Consider the following 9061-nt stretch of genomic DNA (forward strand, 5'->3'; position numbering starts at 1 on the left):
TAGACAAATACCAGATTAAGATATAAAAAAAAAAAAATTGTGCAAAATCAATTTGCGATTTATTGCAGTTCTTCCAAAATATTTGTAGCAAATTGTGAACAGTACTGCACTAAGGTCCCAAAGAACCTCCAGCCTTAACATAGCAAAACATAGGATTAAAGACCAAATTAAGTAAGGGTGATTATTTCTGTGGATTATAAAGAGGAGATTTAGCTTGGAGATATGTGTTTGGGGACTGCAGAGTGAGGATCTGATAGACGAAAGCAGAAAAGATGTCTAGCAGGACAGAAGGAAGGAAGCAAAGCAGATAAAAGCAGAAAGAAAATTAAAGGATTGGGCAGAACAAAAAAGAACAAGAGAAGGAAGATAAAAGCAGAGGTGAGGTGATGAGATATGCAAAATTCTACTCAGACACTTATAAAATTAAAACCACACCCTGATGTGTACAAAACTTACCCACACCTTCTTTTCACGCACAGATCACTTATGCTACCTGATAGTCCCATAGATATGCACTCCATTTCACTAATATAAAGGCATATAAAATCCACATCCAATTAACTTTCAGTCTAAATCAGATACAACCCTCGTCTGAGCAGCAATTTATATACACAGTGAACTTATTGCCATGAGACATCACATTGATTATTAGTAGGACTATACACCATCCTGAAGCCTGGTGTGTAAATAGCTACAGGTTGAGACCTCTAAAGTGTGTGTGCTTCCTTCTTTATTTCCAATCTAGTGCTACGCCTATTACTAAGAACATAGGTGTCATTAAAAAATATCAGAGCACACTGCTGGTACCCAGAGTGACACACCACATGGAAGTGTCATCCTGTGAGATCTCTGGGTGGTTAAAGAACTGCAGTGATAAAGTCAGGGAGTGGTGTTTGAGAGGCACTGCTTTCATGTACACTCAAGGCTGCAGATATTAATGTTTGGGTAAGGGTTTTCTTTTTGGTTCATTTGGTTGAGTGGTCAAACCGATCTTGCTCCAAGGGCCAACTGGTGGCAGGATACCAACTGGAAAGAAATTACAAGAGTGAATTTATAGACTGAGGGGAGACCTCATAGCAGTCAACAACTTCCTCATGAGGGGAAGCAGAGGGGTAGACACTGAACTCTTCTCTCTGGTGACCATTGACAGGACCAGAGTGTGGGAAAAGTCAACAACTAGAAGAAGCAGCCTTGAGCAAGAACTTGTCTTTCTGGCTGCATGGATGTGCACTAAAATCTGAAAAGGGATTTGAAAGTTTATATAAATGAGCATGGCAAATGTTAACACAGACACACGTTCATGTGGGTATACACAGTCATCTAAAAAGAGAGACATACATGTAGATATAATAGTTGAAAGATGGAGTGATAGCCACAACCAAGTACCCACATATTTTAATCCTAGGAGAATTTAATCAGATGCTTACAGATCTGAGACCTCCATTTCTATTGTTAGTGAATGTATAGTTTGCATCAGGGTGAGCTTGCACTGCAAAAATCTATCTTGATCTACCATGCAATCTAATACAAAATGAGCTTGCATGAAAAGGTAATACCCCTCCCAAAAGATTCCTGCCTCATTTAGAATACCTATTTTCTGGCTTGCAAAGGAAAATAAAGTGTCAACAGAGATGGTCAGCTTCTCACAGTCCATCATATTTCATGGGTCTAACAAATGCAATGTTTAATTAATCTAACAAATCCTGTCACACTTGATCTGCGTTTGCATTTCTCTCCAAGCCATACAAATACAACAGTATCCTCAGTGTTGCTGTCCTGCTGACTCACTATCAAATAAAATTGTCCTGCTGGATGAGTTTGCAGAGGTCAGGTGAGGGTAGATGATTAGTTCTTTTCAGTCTTACTGACTCTTGGCTCCTTTTCACATTTTTTGCTACAGGGAGGGCTTAAGATATCGTCAATCTGGTGTATGCCTTTCATGCACTGAAAACGAGCATGTTAAAGGTGTCAGTGCTCCATACTGCTGCTGTGTCTTTCCAGCTTTAGGGCTTTTCTAGCAATTACTGGGGGATGTCTATTGCACTGATTACAGGTACCATCAAGCTGCTACTTCCCTTCATTATGTGCATTACTGCAACACCAGTGGCAAGGGAGATAACATCACATCCTTGTTCTTTCTCCTATCACCACATCCCAGATTTTTACAAGCAGTTTGGCATGCTTTTAAGTGATGGTGGCTAAATTCTGTAAGAGGTGCAGCAGTAGACATTAGGAGGAACAACTGCAGGAGCAAAAGAGCTCTTATTTTAACCTGTATCAGATACTGGCTTCCATGGACAGCCTCACTGCTTGTTTGGAAGCCTTGAATATGTCCAGAATATCTATTTGGACATCAAGAAAAAAATACATGGCAGATAACTCCAAGTAAATAAAAGATGCAGAACCATGAGATGTCTGTTCCAGAAATGCAAAATTGGTTTAATGACAACTACAGTAAAATGTTTGGTACTAGAAGGTAAGAAGGGAGTGATTTTGTCATAATATTCCTAAAAATTGCATATTAAGGTTCAAAAGTGACTTTGGACAATTTCAGATTCAGACAACTGCTCCTCTTCGAGGAAATAATTTTTTGAGGGCTTTGTGGTATCTTTTTAGTGATAGTAGTTACACCACTAAAAATGGAAAATACATCTGAAAACCATCGGCAATGAAGCCTGCACTGTCATCCTGCATATCCAACAGGTTTCATGTAAATACTTGAGAACAGAAATTTATAGGTTTCTTTTAAGTAGGGTTTTGTATGTCTATTACCCCTTGCTTCTCTGTGCTGTCAGAAGATTTGACTACCATTGCATCACCTTGCTCAAGTAGTATCATGTTGCTGGGCTAGTATCTGCAATAGCATGTAAATGAAAAGCTGCATAAAAGGCTAATAAATAAAATTATGCTGTCCATAGCGAAACAGTGTTCATTTTATCATGCTGTTAAAATGTTCACATTTGTGTGCCAGCATCATGAGATCTGTGATTTCAGTGGAGGTCACCAACTGTTGGAATCCAGTATTTTTTATTTTTTTTGTACTCTTGTTTATGAATCAAAAGTTCAATAAGACTTATTGGTGTGACAGTATCTATGTCTATTTATCTTTATTTAACTACCATACAGTTCTGCAATTCTCAAGTTTATTTCTGGTTGAACTAGATGGCTTTTTGTTTTTAAGGACACTTATAGGTTTATTAAGTAGGCCTATATAATACAAATGGCAGGGGGAAAATGTATATACAGAGGATTTAAAATAAAAAAAAACTTGACAAGCAACATTCATTTACTTGGTACATGTAATTTCTATCTAACTTGGGTTCTATTTTAATAATAAATGAGAATCTCAGGTCTCCTCTTTCAAATGCAGAAGAATTGCTATCAATGCAGATATTTGCTAATTTACTGTTTGGAAAAGTATTAAAGTAGATGACATTATATCTAAGGCAAAATATTATAACTTCAATTTAGTAATTTTCAGCTTAAATATATTATCAATGTATTAAACTTTCGTCCAAAACTTTTGTACTTTTTAAGACAAAGAATTCTATTTCTGAAGGCAGTGAGGTCTTCAAAACATTAAAAAAGGCATTTAAAATCTTTATTTTTCTATTCTTGACTATAGTGCTGCTCTAAAATACTCTATTGTTTCTATTTGTTTTAAGTTGAATTTCTTTCCCTCATTCCAGTAAGTCATACAATGTGTCATAAAAAGTGTAGTATGTCCTGGAAGCCCTTGCTCAGAACTATGAAATTGTTAGTATTTAATTGGTGCTATCTGTGTTAAACCTCCTGTTGTTTGTATTTGAATTGTTACCGTGCTGTCTGTGTGATATTAGTGGCTGCAGGATAGAATTTCACATTAGGGATATATTTACACTGTTGGTTTTTCTGTGACTGCAAATGGTGCCAACATACCTGAGTGAGGCTGCAAAATCCATCAGGAAAGCCAAATAAACAATTAAGAAGTCAACCAACACACTGCTTCACACTGCTGCTCTGCACTGATAGCACCTGAGCGCCAATATCCATCTTGTCCATTTAAAACCAGTCATTTGAGTCTGCAGTCAGCTTTCAGAGTGCACTTCATGTCCACCTCTAGAGTAAGTATAAATAGTTCAGGAAACAACACGCCCATGAGCTTGGTGAAGTAATCAGTGATGTTCTCAGTGCAACAGGGATGGGCACTCCTAAGACTGCAGCCTCTCAAACAGCACTTAAGGTTCATCAAAAAAAAGAAGCAGAGGGAGCATTAGGCCATTTCGTAGGTGTTAGACTGAAGCAGCAAATCCCTACTTACTGAGAATCAAACCAAACCAAACCAAACCAAACCAAAGCAAAGCAATAATTTATATTATATGACCTAACTTCAATGGGATTGATCTGATATTGATGGTGAGATTCACAGTCCTCAATAGACATCAGCTAGTATTCCAAATCAGTTATTACTTTATTTTGAATAGGGGATTAAACAATTCTGAATAAGCATATTCCAATTACATTGCCAGTCTTTTACAGTTGTAGTTTATAGGAGTCTTATAACCCTCAGTCATCTTTCTCTGTGACTTTAATGAACATAGGCCTTCCTCCTTGACTTTTAATATTAAAAATTATGGGTTTGCAGTGAACTATATTCTTTGTCTAAAAAATATTTAATAGAGATTTTTCTTCTGACTTATACTACTGAAAGCACAAAACTTAGAAAGCATGAATGGTGATTTCAGAGCCCAAGGAAAATGGTAGCTGGTTATTTTCTGATTTCAGAGAAAAGCTATGCCTACTGTTGTCTGTGACAACTTTACATAATTCTATCAAAGAGCAGCATAAACTGGGAAATGTTCTGTCTGTCAGAAGCATTCTTTTCCTGTTCTATATTTCATACAAATTTTATTTTCAAATTAAACTTATTTCTTAACAGATTAGCAACACCAAAACACAATTTCAGCCTAACACAAGCAGTGAAAGCCGTGTGTGTTAATGCCAATTTCAAACTGAAACAAAATGACTTTTAGCCTCACACTGTCTTTGGATAGGTCACCTATTTGCCTTTGTAGATACACGAAATCTCACTCATCTATTATATCTAAAACAGTATGTCTTCTCACATTGTATCAAAGTGTCAGCAAACAGCGCTTTTTATCACTTTTATCATGACTTAAAAACGGTTCTAAACCCCCAAAAACATCTAACAGCCTTTGGACAATTTGTCCTTCAAGCATTTTAAGCTTTGATTAATATCCTTGAGGTTAGACAGGCTTCCACTTTAGAGATGTTTCTTCCATCTTAAGTTAAGCTTGCTTCTTAGTTTGCAATATTGGGCAAAACAGAATTCAGTCCTACTCAGTATTTACACGAGAGAGCACAAGCTGGGGAACAAGTGAGGCTTTGATTTCACCACTCTTAATACCAGATGTGCATGACCACATCCCTGAACAAGACAGACTTGTCCTGGGTCACACAGGGGTACACTATCACACTGCAGAGGATGAATGGGCAGGCAGCCACAAGACATGATGCACTGATTTGGTCAGATTAATGTTTTTAATTTTGGCTTGAAGCCAGCTACAGGAAGACAGCTGATAACTTATGGTGAATATCTACAATAAATTCCATATCTCATTGGATCTATTTATTGAATAGTAGTGTCTTTTCATTACTATATCATTATAGTCAATTAAAGTAAAGTTTCACAAATCTCTGCTCTTAAGAACAGCCTTTCTTAGCGCTGACCTCCTTTGAAGTTAATAGGAATGTTTATCTTGCTTGGGCAGGCAATATTGTCTTTATATCCTTGTGAGCTTGTAAGAACTGAGAAAACAAAAAGATCTCAAAATTTGGTATTTCAAAATAACAACTAATCAGCACTTCAACACTGCAAAATCATCACAAACAAATCTTTGAATAATTGTAAAACATTTGTATAATATTTGAATTTCCTTTTAATAGCAGCTCTATTTTAGCTTTTACCAGTACTGGTGTAAATCAAAGTATTTGCTCTAAGTGGGCACTGAGAATCTGAACCATTCTCTAAAACGCCTGAATTCCCAGAGTTCATTTGACAATAGGAAAAAGGCTGCACAGATAATGGGCAGAGTCTGAATATAGTACCACCTGTTATGTGCTGACACTTACACGCAGGCTCAGAGTTGTTTACTCATTGATGGAGATGTCAGTTGCTGGTAATGCATTATGTTATTTGAAACAGCTGAGCAGAAAGCTGGAATACTGGCCCTGACTGACAAAACCTGTCGCCAATGCGAAATGCTTCTACAAGCCTGTGCTTGGCAGTTAGAGGTGAAATAAGCTTTCTGTCAACACATTAAGAATGCAATGGAATTGTATATCTATAGATCTATACAGTCTTATTTTAACTACATAGATCTGTGCCACAGTATACCTCAGAGACCTGATACAAGTGCAGAAATTTAAAGTAGCTGACACAGAGAGGGAATAATTCACATGGAAATGAAATCATCATTTTACTAAAGCCCTGTCAAAAGTCTTGGATTGCGATAATCAGCCCAGATCTCCAGGCCTGAGAACAATCCAAAGCGCAGAGGTGGCTCCAGTGGTTCTAAATATTTTTCCAAGTTCTATCTTGCTTAAAAATTACTGTACTTTGGCAAAAATTATTAAGAACAGGCCAATGTTAAGTTCCATCAACCTGGTATTTCTGAAATAAACTCCAAGTTCCAGCATGTTCTATATTTAACAGCCTGGACACAGTTAGTGTTTCTGACCCTGGCAAAGCATCAAGGCAGCTCTGATGGCTGTAAAAGATTCAATAGTCACTAAACACCCAAAATTCTTCTTGTATTTTAAACAAGATACAAGAAATAACTCTTTTTTTATGTGTCTATATGCTAGTATGACATTCCTTTTTTAATAACCCTTTCTGTACTGGACACTGAACTAGTGCTAGCACCAAACCTGGCCAAATCCTTGGTAATGGCTATTGCATCCCCCTATTGTGCAACAACTCAGATATGATCATTAGAATGCTAATAATACCACTGTTTCTTATCAGTTCCGAGAGTGGGTTTACGTTCACACCAATTTTCAGAGATAAAAGCAATTCAATAAGACTCTACAGAAGAGAGAGCTAAATTAGACTGATTGTATAACATCATATAGGCTTGGCAACTCATTATTTAGAAACACATAAAAGGAAGGATACCACAGGATATTTATGGAAAAAAGGACTACTCCCATCTTTTTTATGCATTGTCCCCACTGTCCTCCTGCCCATCTACATGCAGGACAGGGAGCTGGGGACAGGAACCAACCTTGCAAGACCTACATTAGGTCAAACAAATACAGCAGTTAACTTTGGGTGACACTGGAGCTACTCTATTATTAATCCAATTTAGGAGCACAGGTCTTAAATTGAGATGTAGAAAGAGGTAAAGAAGACCTTTGTTTAATTTTTCACAAACATCATGCAATAGTGACAGCTTTTTCCACAAGGAAAATCAAGCTGTGTTGTAAAAAAAAGGATGTAGGAATGGGTTCAGAGAAGAACAATCCTTGAAATATAGCAATAAAGTCCTTTCTTGAGATGGTATGCTTCAATATGGCCCCTGTCCTGGTAAGCTGCCAACAGCACCACGTAGTCAAGGCTATTTTGGAAGAGGAACAAGTAAAAGGAGGACTACTTTATGTAGGAACACAATGCTATGTTACAAGGATAGAAAGAATGAGAAATTGTAACAAAAGTTTAAATCAATGGTAGGCATGCTAAATGTCAAACAAATTAATGGAAAATATATGAAAGTGAAATAAAAATACAGAAGAAAGATAACAAATGCATGTTTATCAATCTAGAAGACCTTTAATCATGTACAATACGGAACAGTAAGACGCAAAAATGACAGACAGGGATTTAATATGGTTACTAGTACAGAATTATAAAAAAAAAATGTAAGGAAAATAAAGGAAAGTAAAACTGGTAACACCTGGAGGTGATAAAACAAATTTTTTAAAGCACCATAGTAAGATGACACAGGGCTTCTTACTCTTGAAAGAAAATGAAGCTTATAACTGAAAGAAAATACTTTAACTCAAGATTGCATTCAATTTCCGAATTCAGGAGATATTTCTTCTCCTTTTCAGTTAAAAGAATATGTTTCTATCACTTTTGCTTGTAGTAAAATTTTTTCTGTGAATAGATCTGCCATAGAGAGGATTGCTTCCAGGCAAATCGTAAAAACTGAAAAGGTATCAGTGTATGGTGTTCACATCTCAGAATAATTGAGACTGTTCATGTGCTAACATAATTAAGGATGTCTTTCTCAACTTAAGTTTAGACAAGTTGGACAGTAGTTATCAACAGATCATCTCTTTCAGATCAGTCAAAGGCTCCAAAAGCAGTAAAACATGGTCATTGTTATTAAGCTCCATACTAATTCATTCAGAAAGCATTCTCCATTTAGCTGCAAATTTCCTTAGCAGTAATTTCCTGATATACTGCTTCAATTAAAAAGAAAAACCACCCAAACCCAAAAAACCTCACCTAAAAACCTACATCTGCTTGTTTTTTTCCCCCTTTCATTATTAGATTTCCCGTTCCTTAGTGTGACTACAGTTTAGTACTTTGCACTTTAGAGATGCCAGCAAGAATCCATCTACAGATCCTAGACTTCAGGCGGACCTTAAGAAAGCAGCTGAGATTATTGCACAGGATGGAGCCTTACATAGGTCATATGCAAGGAGCCTTACATGGGACACATATCCACTATATATGAGTTGCAAGAAAATTACTCCTAAAGAATCATTCATAAGGAAATAAGAGACCTTGGTTTTGATTCACAGAAAGTAATGGATTTTCAAATACCATGACAGAGTTGTTTTGTAGACTACCTGGGGTCCTTCGTTATCTATCAGAATATAGTTCTGTTCTCACTACTGATATGTTCAACACCAAAAATAGAAGAATTAAGTACGGGCACTGAAAGAAGATAAACTTGACAGGGCTCTAAGTACCTGTAATGGTAGAGAGCGGCATGAGTTCCGGGACTTATGGAAAACTAGGATGCTGGACTACAGACACACTGTCGTGAGG

This window comes from Corapipo altera, unplaced genomic scaffold (assembly GCF_003945725.1).
Source record: "Corapipo altera isolate COAL_440 unplaced genomic scaffold, ASM394572v1 2, whole genome shotgun sequence".
NCBI lineage: Eukaryota > Metazoa > Chordata > Aves > Passeriformes > Pipridae > Corapipo > Corapipo altera.